Source organism: Telopea speciosissima, chromosome 10, assembly GCF_018873765.1.
Source record: "Telopea speciosissima isolate NSW1024214 ecotype Mountain lineage chromosome 10, Tspe_v1, whole genome shotgun sequence".
NCBI lineage: Eukaryota > Viridiplantae > Streptophyta > Magnoliopsida > Proteales > Proteaceae > Telopea > Telopea speciosissima.
Window position 1 is genome coordinate 16,389,088 of NC_057925.1, and position 6,529 is coordinate 16,395,616.

A 6,529-nucleotide genomic window follows, 5' to 3' on the forward strand; every position below is an offset into this window, starting at 1 on the left:
ATCCGTGCCTTCGTCCGCTCAGGCCATTTTGCAGGATTTGTGCTGGGAAAACTGATGGGCGGTACAATGATAGATCGATCCGGTAGTTCATCCGCCGGCAGTCTCTTCTGAAATTCCAAAGAGTTTCAGCTCCAGCTTGAAGCTTAGAGCTCCTTCACACCTCAGGGTCATAGGATAGGTGTCTAAGCCTTCCTAGGGTTACTAGAACCTAGGCTTAACCTCATGGATTCAAGATCTACAAGGATTAGTCTTAATTTGGTCTAAAGATGGGGTTTCAAAGTTCAAAACCCAGGCTCTCCAACAAAGGCTAAAATTACAGGACCAAGGAGTTAAAACCAGTCCTAGGTCAGCTCCATTAGAGCTCCAACTAGGGACCGAGCTCCACCTTGAGTCCCAAATGGAACCCTAGGTCAGTCCAAGCTTAAGGAATTATCAAAATAAATAGGAAAAATGGAGGAGAACCAGTCTCAGATCTTACCTTGGTGAGATCCTCCCATGGAGAGGTGGAATCCAAGTCTAGGTGAGCCCCCTTGGCCTCTTCCCTTCCTTTCCATCTCTTCTCCTTCACCTTCTTCTTCCTTCTTTGTCTGGTCAGAAAGAGAAGGAGTTGTGGGGCAGCCAGCCATTTTGGCATAGTTCCCATCTTCTTCCCTTCCCCTCTCGTTCCTCTTCCACTTCTACTTCTTCCCTCTTTCTTCCTCCTCCTTTTCTTGTCTCTTCTTCTCCACAGTTTTGGGGAGGGGGAGAGATAAGTGAATGGGAGGGATTCTTTTAGCTATAAGGGGGTAGAAGGGTCTTTAGGGTATGTTTGGTTAGTGGTCATAGAATGTAGTTTAGTTCTTAGGCTTTCAATTGGCCTTGGGTTAGGAATTAGGTTATGTTTGGTCCAAGTCATGGCCCTTAGGTTCATTTGGATAATTGGGGCCTGTTTGGGTTGGGTCCAAACCTCATTTAGACCTATTAGCCCTTAAGTGTTATTTGGTTTTAGCTAGGTTATAAAAACCCATTAATTTACCTAAGTTAGGCTTTGTGGGTTCCACTTGACCAATAAATGGTAGGGGTAGGGGTCCACAGGATCCAATGGTTCAATTAAGGTGTCCGGGACATGGGGGTGTGGGCCCCACAGGAAAATAACTCAAAAATACTGATGACAGCACAGGCGGATCCTCGAGCGGATTCAGTAAGAGTGAGTCCGTTTGTGACTCCGGTGCTGCTGTCATGGCCCAAACTTCAAGGAAAGTGGCGGGACTTTGGCCCACACTTCCAAAACTTCAAGGGGGTTCTTTTTATGGTATTCCAATTCAAAGTCATTAGTGTTGACCATGGTCATAAGGCATTACCCATTGGGTATGGTCTAAACTGCCCCGGGGTATAAGGGTATATTTGGGGTGCGGGTGTAACAGATACTCTCCATATCCTTTCCATCCTCCCGCTGTCCATTCAAGCATGCATTCCATAGGAATTAAAACTAGTATAACATTCCTTCATTAAAACAGTCCCTAAAATAGTACTTCATTAACCATATTTGGTTCATTATTAGATCTCTCCATGCTCCTAGTTTATAAGTCCTCAAAACAGTCCCATATATTTATCATAAAGTCCATGATGCATTTCATAATTTTATAAATTGAAACTAATAGTGATGATAAATATGTATTTTGGTCCATTAGAAGCCCACAAAAAGGCCCAAAATCAAGTTTGCTAGACTCAAGAGTGGGTCTATCCTCTTCTCCTACTTTCTCTCTCTTGGACACACTCTTCAGCCCCAACCGTCCAGCCCTCCTTTATTTATTTATTTATCTTTTTCCTACATTCTCTCCACCTCACTCCTTGTTTTTCTCCTTTTTTCCTTTTTAAATATGAGGGAGGGGTTGCTTGGCTTCCTTGGCTGAACCATCTCTCTCACTGTCGATTTCTCTGCCTCATCTGTCCTTGTTTTTCTCTCCTCTCTCCCACGCAAAATCTGTCTCTTTTCTATTTTCTCTCCTCTTTCTTTCCATTTTTCTTCTCCCTCTCTCTCCTTAATTTGTCTCTCATTTCTTCTCTTCCTCTCCCTCCTTCCTCTCCGCTTTCATATTCTGAAAATATCGAACCTAAGAACCTAAAATCAGAAATGGAAAAATACACTCACTTACCTTTTGAAGATCCAAAATCTTCTTTTAGCTGGCCCTTCAAGAATCCAAGCTCCATCTTTCCCAAAATCCAGCTTCAAACACTCATCTTGTCCTCCTCCAAACCTCTCTATTTTCCATTCTCATTCACTACCTTTGGTGGCCCATGTCTTGCCTAATTTATTAGCCAAGGAAATGGGACCTTAAAAGGTATTTTAGAAAACACTAAAACCTAGGAGGGTATTTATGAATCCAAAGGGGAACTGAATTATTCCATTTTCTTGACTGCCCGCCTTGTAGCAGGAACATTCTTGCTACACTTGTAGCGGCAAAATTTTTACTTATTTTGGTACGCTGCAACATTGCAGACCAGACGGAGTCCCAAAGTTATACACTTGAAGGGAGGAAATTTTGCTGCTACACTTCTAGCAGGAATGTTCCTATTATAAGCCTGACATCCAAGGAAATGACATCTTAAAGGGTATTTAGAAAATACATAAACCTAGGAGAATATTTATGAACCCAAAGGGGAAGGTGAATTATTCCATTTCCTTGGCTACTAGCCTTGTAGCAGGAACATTCCTGTGACAAGTGTAGCAGCAAAATTTTTTCCCACTTGAAGACCCTAAGGAACGTCTCTCTGCTCACATGCATGTATTTCTAGTAACGCCTTGTAATCTCTCTTCTGTAATTTCCATATATTTCTTGTAACTTCCATATATTTCTTGTAGACTCTCTTTTGTAACTTCCATAAATTTCTTGTAACGTCTTGTGGTCTCTCTTCTGTAACTTTCATATATTGCTTGTAACGGCTCTAGTCTCTTTTTTGTAACTTCCATATATTTCTTGTAACGTCTTGTAGTCTCTCTACATATATATATATATATATATAGCAGTTTGACTTCTTCGTTTCTCACATCTCGCTCTTCACTCTACAGAATCATGGTTGCTTCTTTTTGTTCCTGTTCACCTGTACCTGCTCTGGTCATAGTCTTCTCTGTTTACCTTTCCACATTTTCCCTAGTTGAAGCTGGGGATAATGGTGGGTTCAGTGTCGATATTATCCACCGGGATTCATTGCTTTCTCCATTCTATGATCCATCAGTGACTCATTTTGAGCGTCTGCAGAATGCATTCCACCGATCAATGTCCCGCGCCAATAGTTTAATACAGTCCACAATCTCCCCATTTGAAGTTTCGTCCCAGGTTGTGCCTGATAATGGTACTTATATCATGAAAATGTCATTTGGTACTCCACCTGTGGAGAGGTTCGCAACTGCTGATACAGGTAGTGATCTTATTTGGATTCAATGCAAGCCTTGCGAAAATTGTTACAAGCAAAATGTTCCTCTATTTGATCCTAACAAGTCATCGACCTATCGAAACTTATCATGCCGATCAAAAGAGTGTGATCTGCTAGATAGTAGACATAGAACATGTGCACCTAAAACTAATGATTGTGGGTACAGCTATTATTATGGGGACAGATCATCCACTAAAGGGTTTCTTGCTACTGAGACATTCACATTGGGTTCCACTAGTGGCAGGTCAGTCGCCTTACCAAAGAAAATCTTTGGCTGTGGACACAACAATGGTGGCACCTTCAATGAGCGAGAAACTGGTCAAGTTGGCCTCGGAGGGGGTCCGCTATCACTGATTTCGCAACTGAAATCGTCTATTCGTGGCAAGTTCTCCTACTGCTTGGTCCCTTTCGAGAAGGAAAATGTGACAAGCAAATTGAATTTCGGTAGTGAAGCTGTCGTTTCGGGTGATGATGTCGTCTCCACTCCTCTAGTGACAAAGGATCCGGTTACATTCTATTATGTGACCCTTGAAGCAATTAGTGTCGGAAACAAGAGATTGCCATACAAGAATTCATCCAAGGCTGTTGCTGATGAGGGAAACATTATCCTTGATTCTGGTACAACATTGACATTTATCGAAGTTGATTTCTACCTTAATCTTGAATCAGAAATGAAGAAATTGATTCATGGTGAAAGTTTTGTAGAAACTGAATTTTCTCGCTTGTGCTACAAACCTGGTACTGATGTCAATGTTTCAGTCACTGTCCATTTTTCTGGTGCCGACGTCAAGTTGAAACCCCTAAATACTTTTTTTCGGAGATCTGAAGAAGCTGTATGCTTTGCCTTTGTCCCTTACCCCAGTTTTGATGGTGTGGGTATCTTCGGAAACATAGCTCAAATGGATTTCTTGGTTGGCCATGATCTGGAGAAAAGGAAGGTCTATTTCAAGCCAGCTGATTGCTCCAAGCATTAGTTTCATGTGTTGAATATTTCATGGATATGTGACTTTTGAACTCTTTGTTTATAATAATGACATTCTCATTATTTTCTGCTTTTGCATCTTCCTTATATATATTTACTTTTTTTTACTAAAGGGTCAGCAAAGATATATTACAAACAGAAAAAAGGAGAATACAAATGTTTAACGTCCAGGCATTCCCAGACGATTACAGGGAAACAAAGAAAGGGAGAGTTGACCCACCTTCGGTAAGGCCATCAGCAAGAGTAGCTCAGCCTTCAAAACTACATGGAACCACTATGAAAATTGGTAACAAGGCCGACAAGGATATCATCCATTAAAGCATTCATCACAGTGGTAGGAAAATCTAAAACCTGAGTAGAAGAGTCACTCTTCTTCGCTGTTGATTTTACTCGATAGTCTGGAACTGGATTCACTTTCCTATAACAATGAGATATTTTCCAAAGAATGTGATGCAGGGGTTGCTTGGGCTCAGTTGCTCTTCTAGGCTACTGAAAACCAAAATGAGTTGCAATTCTTCAAAATTGCATTAATGCAGTCCAAGACTCAACCATTCATTTCATTTAAAAAATTCTACCCCTTACAAACAAAAGACTTTGCTTAAATAAAATTCTACCCCTTACAAACAAAAGACTTTGCTTAAATAAATAATTTGCCCATTATTTATCAATCAAAGGATAAGCCACATCGACAAATGTGTGCTTGGCAGGTTAATTTCTAATATCTCTTAGATAGACTGCAGTCTTGTGAGATCAGAAAGAACCGTGGAGAGCCTGTAGTTGAGTTTAATTTCAGAAATACCCCTTCTGGACTTTTTCTGTCAAATGTGCTCATGAATAATTAATTATTAAATATTTTATATTTGGTGGAAGCTTGTTTGGTGATTAATTGGTGCATAGATGAGTTCTACTGTGACTTATCAATATCAAATTGTAATTAGGTGGAGAAATTCCAAGGAGGCCATTTAATATAACTGAGAAGTGAGAACTCCCATTTTGTTTTTGAGGGTAGATTCATCTAATGCTACCCATTGGTCTTGTTAAGGTAAGGTAAAAGAGAGAAAAATACCAAGGAACTTACGTGGTTTGGTTTTGTAATACTTACATCCACGGAGTTAGAGTTCTTCTTTTTTTTTTTTTTTTTTTTTTTGTTTTTTGTAATGGAGATAGAGTTCTTCACTATGTTAGTTGTAATACCCCGCATCTAAAACTGTCAATTTTTAATAATTGTTTATTGTTGAATTGGCAGAATGACTGGACTGGACGGACGGGGACCGATCCTTACGTATGATATTGTTAGATTATGGTAAGATTTTCATGTGTTTATAATTTACTACGATTAATCATGATTTTTGGGTATATGTATGATTGATGGTCCTATATGGACATTTATGTTAATTTATGGCCCATGATTTTATTTTATAAACTATGATGTTATTCTATACACTAAGGTTCTAATTTGATAGAATAGGGTTAGTGATGGATATATGTATTTATGTGACTTAGGTATATCTGATATATTATTAGGTTCACTTATGACTATGATTTAATGTTGGTTCATGATGGTTCAATGTATTAGTTCAATTTATGTGATCGATCTTGGTCTAGTTCATTAACTAGATACCCTATAGTGGTTCACTATTGGTTGAGGGATTTAAGGTAATGATTATTGGCTTGGTTTCATGAGTATTCCCTTGAGAAGCACAAGATATTACAAATTTACCACTGAGTATAAGTATTCTTTATGGAGAGGTTATTCTCACAACAAGGATTCTTCACAGGTTTACCAAATTAGGGAAAGAGACTGAGAAGAGAGGGAAATGGTTTGAAGATGAGGTAATCAAGATGGAATTAGTGGATTGAAGGCTTATGACAAAAAATTGAAATTATTAATGAACGATTGGAGCAATGGAATGAATAGGTGAACTCCTTTGAGGGATTTTGAGGTAATAGAACCTTGATTATCGTTTGGTTTCACCATAGGAAGTTAAATCATGTTTTGGTTTCATAGATTGATGTTAGAATATATTATTAATGATGGTTATTGGTTTTATTTTATAGGTAATACAATCTAATAGAAAACTACTTCCCTAGAAGTTAATCCAATTTTTGAAAGGATTTTGGGTTATTTTCATG